Source organism: Ochotona princeps, chromosome 11 (genome assembly GCF_030435755.1).
Source record: "Ochotona princeps isolate mOchPri1 chromosome 11, mOchPri1.hap1, whole genome shotgun sequence".
In the NCBI taxonomy this organism is placed as follows: Eukaryota; Metazoa; Chordata; class Mammalia; order Lagomorpha; family Ochotonidae; genus Ochotona; species Ochotona princeps.
The window spans coordinates 63,396,770-63,415,638 of record NC_080842.1 but is presented as its reverse complement, the minus strand read 5'-3'; the positions used below and the strand labels follow the sequence as shown (position 1 = coordinate 63,415,638).

General features: G+C 39.5%; 1 pseudogene; it reads left to right on the top strand.

Moving 5' to 3' along the window:
* Nucleotides 1-16,396: 16,396 nt before the first annotated feature.
* LOC131481502 (U5 spliceosomal RNA) lies at nucleotides 16,397-16,454 on the top strand (annotated as a pseudogene).
* Nucleotides 16,455-18,869: the final 2,415 nt, after the last annotated feature.

The window sequence follows — 18,869 nt, the reverse complement described above, 5'->3', positions numbered from 1 at the left end:
AGTCCAACACGTTTACTGTCAGCTGAAACTGTGTGGCTTAATGCATAGAATTTTGGGCCTGGTGCAGTAGCCAAGCAGCTAAAGTACTCACTTTGCATGCACCAGCATCCCATATGGGTCCCAGTTCTAATCCTGGCAGCCCCACTTCCCATCCAGCTCCCTGCTTGTGGCCTGGGAAAGCGGTCGAGGATGGCCCAAAGCCTTGGGACTCTGCACCTATGTAGAAGACCTGCAGGAGGTTCCTGGCTTCTGGCTTTGGATAGGATTGGTACAACTCTGGTCCTTGTGGCCACTTGGAATTTGAATCATTGGATGGAAGATCTTCTTCTTCTTTGTCTCTCCTCCTCTCCGTATATCTGATTTTCCAAAAAAATTTTAAATAAATCTTTTAAAAAGCATAGAATTATATATTAACTTGAAGGCTAAAACTTTTGTTTTTTAAGAGGAATTAAATAATTTAGCCCTTTAAATAGGAATATTTGATATTTCCCTTTGTCCCAATTTTCCTCTTTCCTTCATATTTATTACTATTTTTAATTCCCTATTTATTTGTTTATTAAATATTTATTTATTTGCATGAAATGTTCATTGACAGAAAGAGAGAGAGAGAGCGCCAATCAGCTGAATCACTTCTCATCTGGTACTAGCAGGGCCTGGCCTCTGAAGCGGGAACCTTATCTCTTCTTCCCATGTGAGTGATGGGGAGACTCTGAGCACTGGGGCTGGTCACAGGCCTTCCCATGTGCACTAACAGGGACCTGGATTGGAAGCAGAGCAGCTGAGCCTTAAATGAGCATTCTCAAACAGGGAGGTGCTGGTGTCAAACTCCCTGCTGAACTCCCTGCTCCCCAACATTGGCAGCAAGGGTGAAGCTTTTAGTGTTCTTACTATGTTTGTTCATACTCTAATTTCTCCCATAAGAAGATATGCTAATCAAATTATTTCATTAATGGTTGATAGAATAGTATTAATAAAATAGATGTAGGAGATTTAAGATTTCCTAAAAAAGTTACTAGCAAAAACACATCTTGCATAAGGTAGAAGGAACAAATAGATAAATGAAAAATTAGACAAATAAAAATAATGTTAACTTATCATCATAGAAGCAAATGACAATGAAAAACAAAATAAAAATGAAATAAAACAAAACAGAAATGGTTCCCTTTTGCCTAAAAGCTCCAATCTTCAAACTAAATTTTGAAAGGATAAACTTCTAGGAAAAATATATGTGTCTAGCCTAGATGGTTATCATTTTTAAAAAAGTAAAATGTATTCTCTGGATATTAGAAAATACGTGGTTGTATCCACATGTACAATTATTAAAAACACACAGAGCCACACACACATGCATACAGGCTTTCTTAACAACATATTCCTTCATACTGAATGAAAATCAAAGCAAAACTGAATGGTTAAAAAAAAAAAGAAAACAATAGCATTATGTTCCATGTGTTAGTGCAACAGCATCTGGGTTCCTTATCGGCTTTCTCTCACAATAATATTTCGTACTTTCACATTGAAATGTTGATTCTTTCCCTGTTTGCTCAAACCCCCATCCTGTTTGCTTTTAGTCAGGGATTGCCACCCTCACACACATTTATGGAGATCTCTTGGGGGACAATTCCATGTATCCACACAGGATTGGAATTATCCTTCATCTTTATCCACACTGTCATATCCACTGCAGTAGAAGCGATTTTTGCACTTTACCAGGGGCAAAATCTGCCATTTGATTGAGATCCCATCTGTGATGCTCCCCAGCTCTATTAGTTGCTCTTCTGCAATAGCCACTTTTGTGGCTTACATATGTTGACTTTTTAAAGTAAACAGTTTCATAAATAGCTCAGCGTTTTAAAGATCCACTATTAGGGAGACCCAGTGCATTGGCCTTTATGTTGGCAGCGAGTGAGATCTTGGTGAGACTGTGTCGGGCAGGTGGTTTCATCTCCAAAAGAAACAAACGCACGGAAGACCAGGCTTACTCTTCTTATAAAAACACTCCTGTGAAAACTCAAAAGTCACATGAGAAATATCTTACTTCCTTCCAGGGGGCTGTTCCCAAGGACTTCTTACTAGTTCCGACTTCTTAAAGATTCCACAGAACCTCTTCTTCTGCCACCCTGGGGATAACGCTTGTAATCACATAGAGCCTTGGTGTCCACACAAACTGCATCCAAACCTCACACCACCCTTCCACCAACTCTTTTTGTTCTACATACATGCACATTCTTATTCCCCCAAAAGTACCCTGAAAGATTTGCTAACTCTCTGACTTTGGTTTCTCATTTCCCACCCAAACTAATGTTAATTTGATTCTGTCTCTGTGACAACTTTCTGTGTTTGCAAATGAATCAGTTGGTGAATCAAACATTTATTTCTAAGTCTGTATTTTATATTAATCCTGTTCTCCACACTGTTATCTAGTCATCACTCATTCTCTTCTTCCTTCGTGACGGAATATTGGTTATTTAGAACATGAGCAGATGTTTGTAAACCTGGGGAAAAAAAGAATTCACCCTTTTAAGAAATATGGATGCATACAGCTCTACTTTCCACTGGTAGGACTGGAGGCAACCTTCAGATAACATTTATTCAAGGAACAGCAGTGCAAAGAGGGGATAAAACTATCCTCACATTTAACCTTATTGAGTTGCCAGGTCAACCAAATGCTCTATGTGATCCAAAGTAGTGTGTTTTTGTTTGTGTTTGAGCCAAACAGCCTTTGCATATGTCTAAGCAGCATTGGAGATGTCTTTATGCTAGTTCCCTTAAATTCCTGCAAGCTATTGGCTATGTAGTCACACGTTTGTTTCACAATTCAACTTTGATTAAAATTGTATTACTCTACATTCACCTCCAATTTTTCAGCCATATAGGAATCTATTATTGCTCTGAATAAGACAAGATTTTGACTTTCTTATTTTTTGTACACATGCCAATTTCTTATCTAGAGGCATTTTTCAAAGTCTCTGCTTGCATGGTTCATTAATTCTTTAGGTCACATATCAGATCCTAATATGAAAAATCAACTTATCCAACTAAACCCAATTTCACTCTTACCTCTGTTTTTAAATTTTTTTCTCAATTTTGACAGACTGATCTATTAGTGACTCCAAATTTGTAAAACAGAAAAGAAGCACATCCTTTATAAAATCACTATGAAAATGTATTTTCTCAAAACTAGACTTTGACTGTAATGTCCAACACACAAGAAGGACTTAACATATCTTAACTATTTCAGTATTTATGCAAACAGGAAGAGATTATGAGAGTGTTAGTATAAAGAACTAGAGGATTTGCATGCTTTTATTTTTCCAAGGCAAACAAAATATTGAACAAACAAATAACAAAATTTGTAGGACATGCAAGTAAAATGAAATAAGCAAAAGCAAAGTAAAATGCAAAGTTGAAGAAAATATATAAAATATAATGACAAAATTAAATATATTAAGCCATCCCAAACGAAATTCTCAAGTTGAATATACAACACATACAGGAGTACATATTATCTGTAGGAATGACATTAGGGAATGTGTCCTCCTTATTGCATGCTATTCGAAACAAGGGAAAAAGGAGTGTACTTGGGAAAGGAGCCCTTTTGGAAGTGAAAGGAGTGTCAAATGAAACCACTTCGAATTGTCAATCACAATGGTAGATAGTTTTAACAATACTGTCTTCACACTACCAATTTAATTTATGACGCCTAAAATAATTCATTCTAAACATTATATTGCCTTATGCAATAGATTGAGTGTACTGTTCTCCTTTTAAAAAACAAAAATAAAACAAACAAAATCCCTGGAGAGCTCACTCTGTAGATAGAGCTTCAAAAAGGCCTATTCCCTAGGGCCCGGCGGCGTGGCCTAGCGGCTAAAGTCCTCGCCTTGAAAGCCCCGGGATCCCATATGGGCGCCGGTTCTAATCCTGGCAGCTCCACTTCCCATCCAGCTCCCTGCTTGTGGCCTGGGAAAGCAGTTGAGGACGGCCCAGAGCACTGGGACCCTGCACCCGTGTGGGAGACCTGGAGGAGGTTCCTGGTTCCCAGCTTCGGATAGGCGCGCACTGGCCCGTTGCGGCTCACTTGGGGAGTGAATCATGGGACGGAAGATCTTCCTCTCTGTCTCTCCTCCTCTCTGTATATCTGACTTTGTAATAAATAAATAAAATCTTAAAAAAAAAAAGGCCTATTCCCATATTGTCATTTATTGTCAAAACTTCAGTTTCCAAAAGCTTATGTTGGCCAAGTTAAACATTCTAGAGTTCCACTCACATCAGAGAAGATCATATAAAAACAACAGAATTATAGAAAGGAAACAATTCGTATAAAATGTACCCCAGAACAACAGGATCAAGCTCTATGGTACAATTATGCAGAACTTAGAGACAACCATCCAGTGGGAATAAATTTTAGCCTCCAGTGTTGGGAAATACTTCTGTAGGACTTTGAAAATTCCCTATGGATAATAGGGTATTGCCTTTATCAGAAAAGGCCCAAAATCTTTACACATATAATATATATATATAAAAAACACATATATGCCATATATATATATAGCATATATATGTATACATATATAATGTATATATAACATATATATCATGTTATATATACCATAATATATACATCATATATATATACATATATGTATATATATATAAAGGTTCAGTGACCTTAATTCCCCTCTTCAAACTGTCACAGAATTATTTTTATTTGATATGATTCACCATTGTTCCTATTTATTCATTTGTTTATTTGGAAGAGTGACAGAGAGTCAGGGAGAAAAAGAGAGAGAGAGAGAGCTTTCATTGACTCCTCAAACAACTGCCACAGCCAAGACTGGCCCAAGCTGGTTCCAAGTGCTAGGATCTCCATGTAGGTGTCCAACAAGAACTCAATATTTGAGTCATCACTTGTTGCCTGGCTGGTTAGCAGAGAGCTGAACTGCATCCCTTTGGTCTCTTCTTTAAAGATACATGTTCTTCTCTCACTAACCTGGTAGAAAAATTTTAAACTCTCTTTTTTCAAAAAAACCCCCTTTTTTATTTGTTATTAATATGAAGAGAACAGATTTCAGGCATTCCATATTATAGTTCCATAAAGACAATCACATTTTCTTCCCATATTCAAATTCTTTTGAGATTCCTTTCTTTCTGATTGCTATACAATTTTCCATATTCACACAATATTTGCTCTTAATTGTTGTACTACTATTTTAGTGGTATACCCACAGGAAATGAAAACTAATACAATTTGAAATTTTGAATTTCAAATAAATCTATTTTCATATTGTCATATGGTGGAGACTTGTTTTAGTTTTCTTTTGAGACCCTCAATTTCATACAGGTTTACTGAATAAATCCATAACACATTTTTGTGATATATGTCATTCATTATATAGAGTAAAATAAGCCTCTATAACTTTAAAATTCAATATCTTCACCTTCATGAAAATTTCAATACACAAAACTATCTATACTACATGTGAAATCATATGCTCCACAATAAATATTCTCTTTTTATTATTAAGGTGGAAAGTCAACATGAAAATGCATTAACTCCTCTTGTTTGACATTCTCTTAGTAAATAGTTACCTGTCCAAAATGAGAAAATGTGGAATATTAATTCCAAACCCAGACGAAATCATTTGCCAGTCAAAAGTATCTGTTTTTAAATTATTTTAATAATTTTTAGTCTGCAAATAAAAATATATGCAACATTTTTTAAGAATCACAAGCACTTTGAGATTTATGAAATAGGGGAACTTTTGCCATTTTCCATTCAGCTGTTGCAGCCCTGAGAGCAATTGATGGATTAACGGTATGTGTAAGTGGCAGTGATATAAGTAGGTGGAAAGTTTCTGAAGTCTGGAATGTGTAAGTTTTATGTCAAGTGACTTGGAAATGGAGAACCCTTGCAGTTCCCTTACAACAACATAAAATAGCTATTCACTTAGTTTCCAATTTTAGTTTCTATAATTGCTTTCCTGAAAAAAAAAATACACCCAAATTCTATTGGAGTAATTTTTCTATAGTAACACAAATTGCTTTTATTACCTATGCATTTTGCTTTAGTTTTTTAACAGAGTAAGGTAATTCCCAAAGTGGTTTGTGTGTTTCCATTGAATTTTTAAAAGTAATGAGTTTTCAGCTTATAAATGAAAGATAGGATGGAAGGTTAATTTTGCAGTGAAAGAAGTTAAGGGAGTCAATTGACCACGTTTGTATGGCACTCTCAAAGAAAAACTTTGCCACATGTATTCAGTGGTATCTAAGTTGTTACTGACATCAGTAGTTAATTCGTACAGAAAGCAATTGTGCTGTGTTTCTTAACGTAAACTGCTATTTAAATATTTCATCCATTTTACATCTCATCCTCCAAATTTTCATTGTTCCTTTTCACCCGTTATGTTTGTAGCACTATGAAGTAGCCAGAAGAAAGCCGGTTGGTTCTTTGCTTGGTCGTCTTTTGTTGTCCCAGTAGATCTTATTTCATTAAAATATCTTTTGGGGGGTTGGGGGAAGAGTTATAACATAGTAGGCAAAACTACCATCTTTGTACTGGCATCTGGTATGGATGTCAATTCATGTCCCAGCTGCTCTGACTTCTGCTTCAGCTTGCTGCTGGTGGCCTGGGAAAAGCAGCAGAAAGGTATGAAGAGCTTAGATCTCTGCAATGCATGTGCGAGACCCACAAGAAATTCCTGGCTGTTGCCTGGCCTGGTACTGACTGCTGCAATCATCCGTGGAGCATGTCAGTAAATATAAAACTTCTCTTTCTCTCTCCCTCTTTCATATTTGTCTCTCCCTCTTTCTCTCTGAAACTCTGACTTTCAAATACATAAATACATATATTTTTTTAAATTTTCTATTTTGGAGTCTTGATGTTCTGTCACATTAATTCAAGCTGCCACTAGCAAGACTGCCATCCCATATCACAGCCCTGGCTTAAGTCCTGGCTGCTCTGCTTCCAATCCAGCTCCCTGCCAATGCACCTGGAAAAGTAGTGGAAGACAGATCAAGTACTTGAGTGCATGTCACCTGTATGGAAAACCAGGATGGAGTTCCAGAATGCAGGCTTTAGTTCAATTTAGTCCCAGTCGTTGTGGTCATTTGGAAAGAAACACATGTCTCTATGTTTCTCTGTTTGTTTTTTTCCCCCTCTTTTTCTTTCTTATTCTCTCTCTCTCTCTCTCACTCTCACTTTGCTTTTCATATATACCAAAGAAATCTTTAAAAAATATTGTGCTAGAAAAGAAATATAAGTGTCTGGATTCTGAATGTGCCTAAATGTTTCTTGCAATGACATATGTGTAGCTCACAGGGCATGGTGGGCAATCTGACACTCCTTGAGTAGAGCTGAAGCTGCAGGAAACCTGCACAGCTCACTGGCCATCTGAGGCCAGGTGAATTTTGAAACCAACATCCACTTACAATGCTATCCTTTTCTTTGAAGTATGGTTCTATTAATAAGTGAAAATCTAGCTTTAAATGCTTTTGAAAAGTAATAAATGATATTAGTAAATACTGGTTTTATTTGAGTAATTTGGTGGATGAATTATAGGACAATAAGTGTGGTCTTCACTTTTTGGTGCTTAAACCCTTATGTACCCCAATTTATCCTGGATCTGGTCATAATGAAACACATAAAGGGGTAGGAATGTATTAATTAAGCACCCATGATTATGCATGTTCCTTTCTGCTGCCTACTTTCCTGGAGTATTTTTTCTCTCTCTGTCTTTCTGGGTTTGAGACAAAGGAGGATTTAGGGGAGTCCCTGTGACAGTGAATTGTGAACACTTCTGGAAAACAAAGTACCCTTTTCTGAACAGCATGTAAGAATGGCAAACCCTTTGTCATACACATATCAGTAAATCAATTATGAGGATGATTTTGCTGAACATGTAAGTGGATATTTTCCCAGTTGCAATCACTTCCCTGGCCCGCAGCATTGTAGAGGGCATGGCCAATTTAAGCAAGGACACTCGATCACCAGAGACAGAATTGACAATTAGGTATTGTTTCAAATAATTAAATTTGAGCTCATCTGATAACCAAATAACAGAGGAATAATACCAGAAGCTGATTTCTTTTTCCTGAGTATTTGGTATCTATACTCTTTGGTACTAATGCTGCTGAAAAACACAGAATAGTCACATGAGATACAAGCCACAGATACTCTTTAAAGATTGGAAACATATGGACTCAAACAACACCTCAGGGAAATCATTGATTTTGAAAAACCTATATTTGGAAACCATTTCACTTATCCATTTCTTTGGATAACAAGTATACGGCACAAAAATAATAGTTGTCCTCATTTGATTGGCAAAATTGCATAATATGTGAGCTCCATGAGTTTTTCAATAAGGATTTATGTTTTAATTTGAAAGGCAGATTTTACAGAGAAGATAGACAGAGAAAGAGGTATTCCATCTGATGGTTCACTACCCAATGTCCACAATGGCCAAATCTGAGCTGATTCAAAGAGCAGAGGATGGCTCATGTCTTTGGGCCTTTCTACCCACTTGGGAGACACTGAAGAAGCTCCTGGTGCCTGGCTCAGCTTTGGCCATTGTGGCCATTTGGGAAGTGAAAAAGAGTAATATCATTTTAAAAATATCATTAAGTAATATTGTTTTTTACAATGGGAAATTCTAATATTAGCATATTTCCTCCAGTTAATTATGGCAAATTCACTGGTAACATTGGTAGGCTTAGATATCCTCAGAATTCAGACAATATAGGAAATAAACACGTTCACATTGATAGACAAATGCAAACGCTATCTACCAATCTTCTTACACGATGGCACCATTGATGTTAGTGAAACCTAAAAGCGCTGAAATGTGTGATCATGCATGGGTGTCAGGAGAAAGCTGACCATCCTCAAAGAATTCAAATCTTTGCAGTCAAAATCCGTGGGAAGCTTTAACTATATTTATATTTTGTTCATAATGTATCATAAAGCTAATAAATTACACATAATTTTATAAGGTAGCTAATACACAAAATTTCTTGAAATTCAAATTTGAAGTTAGCAATTCAGTTTGCAATAAAACAGGTACTTTTCCTGGTTCTCAAACAACTTTTAATTATACCAGCAATGAGGTTGTAGGCATAGTGTAGCAAGTAGAAAAATGTGGGTGACAGTTTCTGTCCCTCTAAAAACTGTCACTGTGAGATTACCGCTAAAACGTTGCTGATTTATGGAAACTAGAAATTTATTCAACACATTTCATAGTATTGATACAAAACAATAGAAATTCAGAGAACCATGCTTTCTTGCAGAGTGGAGTTCTTGTCCTAACAAAAAGAATTTTTAGGAAGACAAATGAATTAACGCTTAAGAAAATGATTTGAAATTGTCTGGAAAGAAATAATAAGAAAAATGGGAAGGTGAAATATGAAAAGGAAGAGAAGAAGACAGAGCCTGGGCTGAGCAAGCGCTGCTCCCTGGACAGGAATGGAGAAAGGGGAAACATATACACAGACTGATTAAGCGGATTAAAAGCCAAGGGGAAGAGTGAACTAAGAAGTGTTTCTTTGAGCAAGAAAATGATATAACGGAGTAGGCTTTAAATAGGTCTTTGAAGAGACAGGAGGTAGAAAAAAAAATGCAAGCAAGAGTTGATCAAAAATAAGCCAGGAGTTTGAAGGCTGAAGAAAAGCAAGCTCAGACACTGGTGCACGGAATGCTGAGACATTATTCAAATTGGGAGTTACTTGAAGGAAAGTCAATAAGTGTCAGTGTAGTGTAACTTCAGAAAATGTATGCATTGAACATTAGCACCCCTTGGGAACACATATGACAAAGCAAAACAGATAAGCCATGAAGGTAAAAAAAAAAAATTAAGTGTTACTCTCCGTTTGAATATTTCATCACCAATTCACCCTCCCTGAAGAATGGTGAGCTAAAATTGATGAAGGACGATCCCTGGGTGGATATCCTAGATACTTTGATAACCAGAAAGTCTGAACCACAGAGAAAAGTTTGTTAATGCCTGGTTCAATGATGTGCACTGCAGTTTTCATTTTAGCCTTTCCCAATAATTTTACAGTTTCTATAACCTGTTTAGGATTTAGTCCCACAATAGGGAGTTTTCTTGTCTCACTTCTTAACCTGCAACAATGACAATGTTGTAATTGCCGAGAAAAGATTAATCTGTCTCTTTAGACTTTTTAATATGATAATTAATCTAGTTGTGAAAATTAGAGAGTGATGTTTAAATTGAGACGTGATGAGAATTAAGAGTAGCTTGAAGCGGGGAGAGACATTTCCAGCAGGAAGTATCATCAGCAAATGCACTGTGCCAAGTGCAAACCAGTCCGGTGTGGCTGGACCACACAGCAGGAGGGAGCTATGGGTGAGACTGAACAGCAGACTTGTGTTTGATAAGGTGTTTAGTATTAAGATATTGATGTTGGTGCGGAGGGGGAGGGGGAGGTTTTCATTCTAAGAACAGTTTAGTCAAGTTTTGAGAAATATGGTCAGATACACATCTCCAAAAATCACAATAAAAAAACAATGAGAAAATAGACATCAACCTGAGAAACTCTAAAACATAACTCCACAAAATTATAGGAAAATAACACACCTTTCCCATGATCTGGAAATAAACCAACACATAATAGCTGAGAAGTGTTTTCCATTTGAATTCAGAACAAGAGAGAGTATATCTGTGACATTTTAGTCTAGGGTTGCCTCCTAACCCACTGATTCCTACCCTACGTGGTAGACATGAAAGTTCTGCCAGCAAAAGGGAATACTATGGAGAAGAATCTCCTGCTGCAAGATAAAGGCACTTGCTTGGTTTGTAGTGATAAACAACGGCCACTCTCAGCAGAAGGAAGAAGCAATGGCTGTGCCAATCTTATGTGATAGCTACATGTTCTGTTGTTCACAGCTTCAGCTGAGAGTCCTGCAGCCACACACTCACTTATTTCAGCTTGGGGAGCTGACTGAGTTCTGAGCAACTGTTAGGCTTGAAGCCCACAAGCCGCCTTGATTGCATCCCACTCTTCACTCTTGCAGAGCACCATACTTGGCAGGAATGAATAGACAACGGTCTATTTCTTCCCGTATCAGAATCAGCATAGGGAAGAGACGCCGTATGGTTGAACAAGAAATGAGAGGAAACTGGCAGCACCAGTCCCTGGTGACATTGCCTGAGTGACAATCTTGTAGAGTGCACAGATGTTGAGTGCAGCCTTGAGCATTAAAGGGGACCACAGTGTCCACATAAACCCACGAACCAAGAGCACACTATGGAGGAAGTGCCAGCTCAAGGAAAGAATAGGCCGCAGGGTTCTCTCACAAGTACAATGTGGAGATTTGATCTGAGGATGTAAATCCACAGACCCCATTAACTTTGAGGCTGTGCTGGAGTTTTAGCAGGAAGCAGAATGGGCAATTAAGCCTGAGAGGGGTTCTAATGCAGAACAACAAGAGTCAAGTGGTTCTAGGGACACCTCGGCTCCCCTAAGGACTGAGTGGTGTCCCAGTGCTAAGGGCAGATCTTCTGCTCTCTCGCATTGCAGAGCCCTGCAAACTGATTAAAGTATTTCTGTGGCTGCGCAGTAAGGTGTGGAATGTGTTTGGGAGTCTAGACAAGGACTGTCTGGTTTTAGAGCGACAGAGCTCTCTGAATGCCTAAGGTTCTCTACTCACATCGAAGCCCACACAGATCTTCTGTTGAGTTCCTGTGAAAGTGGGGTGGGGGGCGGTGCATAGCCGCTGTATATGCTATTGGTGCTTCTTGATCTTTATAGAGAGGAGGTGAGACCAAAAAACCACTAAAAAAGACCAGTGAAATGAAGACCTTTGAAAAATCATTGACATAGCATTGGTCCAACTAAGAGAAGATGAAAATTAACAAAATCAATGGTGAAAATGATGTCAACGTGGACACCCCAGAAATTGGGGAAAAAAGAAATTATCAAGAATTACTACAAACAATTATGTGCCAACAAATTGGAAAGTACAGAAGAAATGGATGGATTTCTGCACACAGAATCTACTAAAATTGAGTCATAAAGACACGGAAAAGCTAAATAGACCAAGAACCAAGATGGAGATTACATCAGCAACAAAGATTCTCCCCACAGTGAAATGGGCAGGGCCAGACAGTTTCACTGCTGCGTTTTACCATAGTTTTGAAGAAGAATTAATTGGGAGTTTGGGAGATGCAAAAGGCCTTCCAGGCCTGTGGGCGTGGTCTGGCTCAGTCCTGGCCACTGAGGCCACCTGGTTAGGGAACTGATAGATAAGATTTTCTCTCTTTTGCGTCTCTCTCTCTTTCTGCTCCCCTCTCTCATCTGCCTTTCACACAAATAAAATATTTATCACAAAATCAACCTGTTACGTAAATATAAAAGTCAAAATGTCTAAATGAAAAATAGAAATCTTTATGACTTCAGATGTAACAATAAGTATTGAGATATGCCAATGGCTATTAAAAAAACTGGGCCCAGCATGGTAGCCTGGCAACTAAAGTCCTCACCTTATACACACCGGGATCCCATATAGGTATTTGGTTCTAATCCCGGCAGCCCTGCTTCCCATCTAGCTCCCTGTTAATGGCTTGGGAAAGCAGTCGAGGATGGTCCAATGCCTTGGGACCTACACCCGTGTGAGAGACTTGGAAGAATCTCCTGGCTCCTGACTTTGGATCATATCTCATCTCCAGCCATTGAGGTCACTTGGGGGAGTGAACCATCGGAAGAATTTCCTCTCTGTCTCTTCTCTCTGCATATGTCACTTTCCAATAAAAATAAATAATTCTAAAAAAAAAAACCTTAAAAATATAAGTTCTTTTTGAACTGTGGTAATGCAACAAGGTGGAGGAATCCACCATGGGGGGGAGGGTTTGGGGAGGGGTGGAGGCTAATCCCAGTACCTATAAAACTGTGTCACACAATGCAATGTAATTAATAATAATAAAAAATAAAAAATATAAGTTCTTCAATACAACATTGTATTGTATCAAAATATCACTAAGAAAATCCATAAACTAAGACAATCATTTTTGATTGCATTTTTCATGAAGGATTTGTATCCATACTATAAAGCATGATTATAATTATACCAAGAATTCAATTAAACTGGAAAACATTAATTGAACACACATTTTACTTATTGTGTCATTATTGAATTCCGGAAAACACATGAACACTGGTCAAAACTATTAGTTATTAGAGATAAGGAGTTTAAATTCACAGTGAGATATCATTACATACATTAAGATGACCATAAAGAACACGGGAAGCAATGCCAGGTCCTGATCAAAACATGGAAAAGCTGAATCTTCCATGCATTCCTGTCTAGAAATCAGAATGATATAATTACTTTGGGAAGCATTTGTCAATTCTTAAAATATTCATATTTCCACAGGCCCCAACAATTACTAAAATAATGTACTGAAAAAAAAAGAAGAAAAAAGAAAACTGGTGTTTCCAAAAGACATGGACACAGAAGTTCATGACAGCATAATTTATAAGAGGCAAACTTTGGAAAAAGCCTAAATTCCCAACAAGTGGTAAATTGAGAGACATGCTGTATTAATATCTATATAAAGAAGGTTGTTACTAAAAGGACAAAAAAATGAGTTATTAATATAATATATTTAAAGTGGATGAAGCCTAAACATAATATAAAGTAAGTCACCCACAAAAGGCTTTACATCATATAATTGCACTTACGTTAAATGCTTAGAAAATGTGAATTTACAATGAGAGATGGTAGATTAGTGTTGTGTATGATTGATAGCTTAGTAATCCCTATTCAAATATTTTTGGATCCTTACTCAAAAATCCTTACTTTAATTCTTAATTTAATCCTTACATAATTCATTTTTAATCCTTAAAATAATTTAAACTTAAGTATTAAACATACACAGGCACAAAAGATTTCTTGGGGATTTATGGAAATATTCTATACTGTGATGATTATTATATAGCAATAAACTTGATAAAAAAATCACTCAAATATCCAATTGTTATGGAGTAATTCTACAATATTAAAGTTGTGCATTAAGAACTCTGTTTAAAGATAGGAGTAGCAAAGAGAGCTGTTTTGTGGGGGATGGTGAGGTTGGAGAGCATATATCATATATATGCACAGGAAAGAAAATTAAATGAAAAAAGCCATACTTACACAAATGCATAGAGTAGTAAATAAATAAAAATAATCATAGAAATTCTTGCTTTTCCACGCTACTGAGTTTTGCAACTCAGTAAAAGTAAATGAGTTCTCCATTTTCACACAGCTAATCATTAGGAAAACCACAGCTAGATTCTAGGTCAGCTCATTATCTGGATCATTTACTCAACAGTTGGTAACAATTCAACTAATATTGTTAAGAGCAAACTTTTCTCTTTAAAATGTTAATGCATGGACCTGGCATTGTAGTCTAGTGGCTAAAGTCCTTGCCTTGCACCCAGGATCCTATATGGGTGCTAGTTTGTGTTCCTGTAGCCCGACTTCCCATCCTGCTTCCTGCTTGTGGCCTGGGAAAGCAATCTAAGACAGCCTAAAGCCTTGGGACCTTGCACCCACACGGGAGACCTGGAAGAAGCTCCTAGTTGTGGGTTTGGATTGACTCAGTTCCGGCTGTTGTGGCCACTTGGGGAATGAATCAGCGGATAGATCTTTCTCTCTGTCTCTCCTCCTCTCTGTATATCTGCCTTTCCAATAGAAATAAAAATAAATCTTAAAAAATGTTAATGCACTATTGAATTATAACAGAAAAGCAAATTGTATTATATGAACCATTTTGGACTAGGTGTTGAGTAAACATCCTCCATAATTGGAGTGATATTCTTGAAATAACAGGTAAACTGTGTGTGTGCTTGTATTTGTTGTTCCTACCACCTTATCAGTGGAAGGTGGCATACTGAGGAATTTGAGTGTAGATGAATGAATAACATAGATGATAAAGGTTTCAGAAATCAGTTCCATTAACTTGCTTATTCGGTTCATTCAAAAGAAGCAAGGATTCCAAAAGCCCCGAGTCTCACAGGGATAGAAAAGGAAGTTGTACTACAATTGACTGAGTTAGTACTGCATTACTTCTCCACACTCAACATCTTTGTTCACATCATCAGGTTATAAAATGTGATTGAGGTAAATGTATTTGAGGACTTTGTTTTTCTTGTGATGCAGACATCTCTTTAATAAAGAAATTATCAAGTGACACTGCAATAAAAAGAAGTTAATACATAATGATATTCTAGAAACTTAACAGCACTGATTGAAAGACATGGGCTACATGCAGTTCTTTGCCATTAATGTTTTAAGATAAACTCACCATAAAATTTAGCCTCTTTCCTTACATGTTCAAAATTCTAAAGAGCTGGGCTGCCACAGCAGAGTTCCCAGGACAGTGGACGTGGGAGCTTGTGGGAAGCTTGTGGGTTGACGATGGCACCAGCAGGGGCAAGCGGGGACCTCGCGCCCAGGCAGTTGGAGAGCCTGGGCATTCCCCCAAGTGCTTGACCCCAGGGGCTGGGGGATAGGGCCCTGGCTTAGCATGCTGGCATGGAGTGCTGGTGGACTGGGCAGGGCAACCCTTGAGCTCCTGGGTACAGGGACTGTGGATTGGTCAGTGAAAGGAGTAAGGAGATATTGGGGAGGAAAGGCTGCTGAGCGACTATGTTGCAGGTGAAGAATGATTTGTGAGGTATTCCCATCCATAAGGCCACAGTACTTTCAGATAAACAAGAGGTCTAAGCCAGAGCACTTTGGAGGGGGGAAGCTGCAGGACTCTCGTGGGTGAGACAGGTGCACCAGCCCACTTGGGAGACCTGAGCTGGGCTAATTAGCATGACCTACAGCTGACCACCACTCACAGGCCCACACTAAAGCTAGGCCTGGGCGCCTATCTGACAGGGCTAGATCATGGTACCTGTAAGTGAGAGTTAGAACAGGTAATGGGTAATGTTAGGTTAGACCATGGCATCAACTAGTACAAGAGAGAAATGGATCTGGGGTCAAATTCTGTGAGGGGTATGTGAGCCTAACCCTGTGGAACTGCAATTTCCCTGGTTTGCTTAAAAGCTGGGGGTGGTGATGGGCTGAACTAGGTGTGGCCATAGAACCCTCTGACACTCATGGGCACTGGCGTTGGGGACAGATCAGGCTGATCCAAGCTTCAACACCCGCAGGCATATCCAAGAAGAGGTGTAGAGCAGGCTGGGCCGCAATATCTAGCAGCTCATACAAAGGCCTGGGCCAAAGGGGCAGCCTATGCTGGGTGGGGCCTAAAACTCACTGGGATCTGTGAGATCTGGCTTTTGGAGTGAGCCTAGTAGGGGAGAAACTCCCCTGGTAGGCTGTAGCTTCTGCTGGTGAGCAGGTGAGTCAGGCCTGGTTGTTAAAAATGCTCCACCCATACTCTTGTTTCTCTTCAGATCGTATAAATCTTTCGCCTTTTACTAAAGATTTCCGTGGAAAGAGAAATGCTCCACCCATTGACGATTGAATGTACTGGTTCTGGAGTGGGGCATACTAGGCAGGGCCAGCCCAACCTTAGCTTACTGGTCAGTACAGGAGCCAGGATGAAATATAGATCATGCTTGTCTAGGCTATCACACCGACAAGTTTGCATGAGCCAAGGATGGGAGTAGACTATACAGGGCTAGGCTGTAGCATCTGCCAGCTAGAGTTGGTATTGGGGCAGGACAGGCCATGTGAAGCTGCAGCATTGGATGCCAAAGGCCAAGAGAGGGAATGGGCTATGCTGACTTGGGTCAGAGCAACCACTGTCATTCACAAGAGATGTGACTGGGAACAGGTCTGTGTGGAGGCCTAAGGTTATACCCTTGGCTGGGTGGTGTGGTTTCCACTGGTGAGTGCCAGAGCCAGAATGGGGGCAGTGATCTGGGCTGGACATGACTGCAGTGTCCCTTGGCATGAGTGTGGACTGAGTTTGCAGGATGCCAGACTGGGCTAGATTCTAACACTTACTGGTGCTCATTAGAACCATGGAGGGTATAGAACAGGCTGGGCTAGATCTTGGCTCCCGCTGAGCCATGTGAGAGCTGTATCTGGGCTTGGACTAGGTTTAGTTGGGCTGTAACACCCAACAGTAAGAATTGGAATGGGTGTGGGCCAATTAGGCAAGGCCATGTTCCTGCCAGAACAGGAGGTGAAATAGGTAGTCTGGGCCAAGGACCCACTGGTGTGCGTGAGATCTACCACTGATAGAGGAGACTTGATAGAGGAACTTAGGGAACTCTTTGATTAGGACACAGTCCCTGCAGGTGAGAGAAAGAACCAGGACTGGGAGCATCTCAGACCAGGTCAGGTTATAGGACTCACTGGCAAATGTGTGAATCAGGTCTGAGGCCAGGCCAGGCTACTACTTCATAACACCCACTGGCACGTCTGAGAACCAGGATGGGGTGCAGGGCAGGCTGGTTCGGGCCACAACTCCAGTTAATTCACATAAGAACTGAGACTGAAGGTTGTCTTGGCTGGGATAGACTGTAGAACCCACCAGCATCAACTGGAACTGGGGCAGAGCAGACCAAGCAAGGCTACAGAACCCACCGGCAAATGCTGATGTGAGGCAGGCACTGCCAGACTGGGCTGCAGCACCCACCATCTTACATGAGACCCAGAACAGAGGGAGGGAAGAAAGAGTGTGGAAGCCTGGTCATGGGGCAACATGGTTGCCCTGCTTGGTCACTGCTCCCAGGTGAGCGTGAGAGCTGGTACCAAGGGCAGATCAGGTCTTGCAGGGCTTCAACACCTGTTGGTCTGCATGTAAATTGGGATAGAGGGAGAGCCAGGCTGGGCTAACCAGTAATAACCACGGTGCATACATGAGCCAGAGTAAGTGCAGGCTGGTTGGGTTTTGCCGCAGCATAAGCTGGCAAGTTCTAAGAATGGGGACAAATCCTGTCAAGCTGGAGTGTGGAACTACCTGGAAATTTCAAGATCCAGGACTGGGAGTGGGTCTAGTGGAGAAACTGTGGGCAACTCTCTGAAGGACTGCAACTCTCACTGATGAGCATGAGAACCAGGGCTGGGGGCAGACCTGGCTAAAAAGGCGGTGACACTTGCCAGCATGAGTTGTAGGCTGGAGAGTGGAGTTGGCTGGGTAGAGCTAGGCTTCAAGGCCCTTTGACATTTACAAGAGTTTACTCTCTGTAAGCACGTGATGATCAAGATCACTGTGGTAAGAAATGAGAGAGTGATGAAGTCAGCATACTATAAGGTGTCTTCACAAAGTTCTTAAAAAAAAAAACCTATAAGCTGTGCACAAACTTTTAACATTAATTTTTAAGTTCCCTTTTTAAACAATGTCTTTCAAGTATCCTTGTACTTAATTGCTTCAGCCTAGAATAAGCACAAATAATGTCCTCACAATTCATTTGCCAGTAGTAATCATATAGTCCCAATAAATTGTAATTGAGGCTTGGAATGTAGAGGAATATCTGATAAACACTGAATGCGTAGTATCACTGACTATCGTAATAATGTAATCATAGTAAATAACATTTATTGAACACTTAGCACATACCGGGTGATGTGTTAGCTGCTTCATAGTCATTATTTCATGCAATCAACTCTGTAATTGTCTCTGAAAATTATGATCATGCTACTGGCTCAGAAATAAGAAACGTAGATTAATCAGTTTATATTTTTCCCAATGTCAACCAGAAAGTATTGTATTTGGTTGTCAGATGCCTATCTATTTGATTCCAAAGATTTTCCTCTTTCCATGATAGAGAAGTGAGAGCCACATTTAAGGTTCATGATGTCAAAGAGTGCTGCTACTCTTGTGTAAGCTTCCTGTGGTTCGTTGACCACTATTTAAGCTGTAAATTCAACCATATTGAATCTATGTCTAGGGAGTTGTCACGAG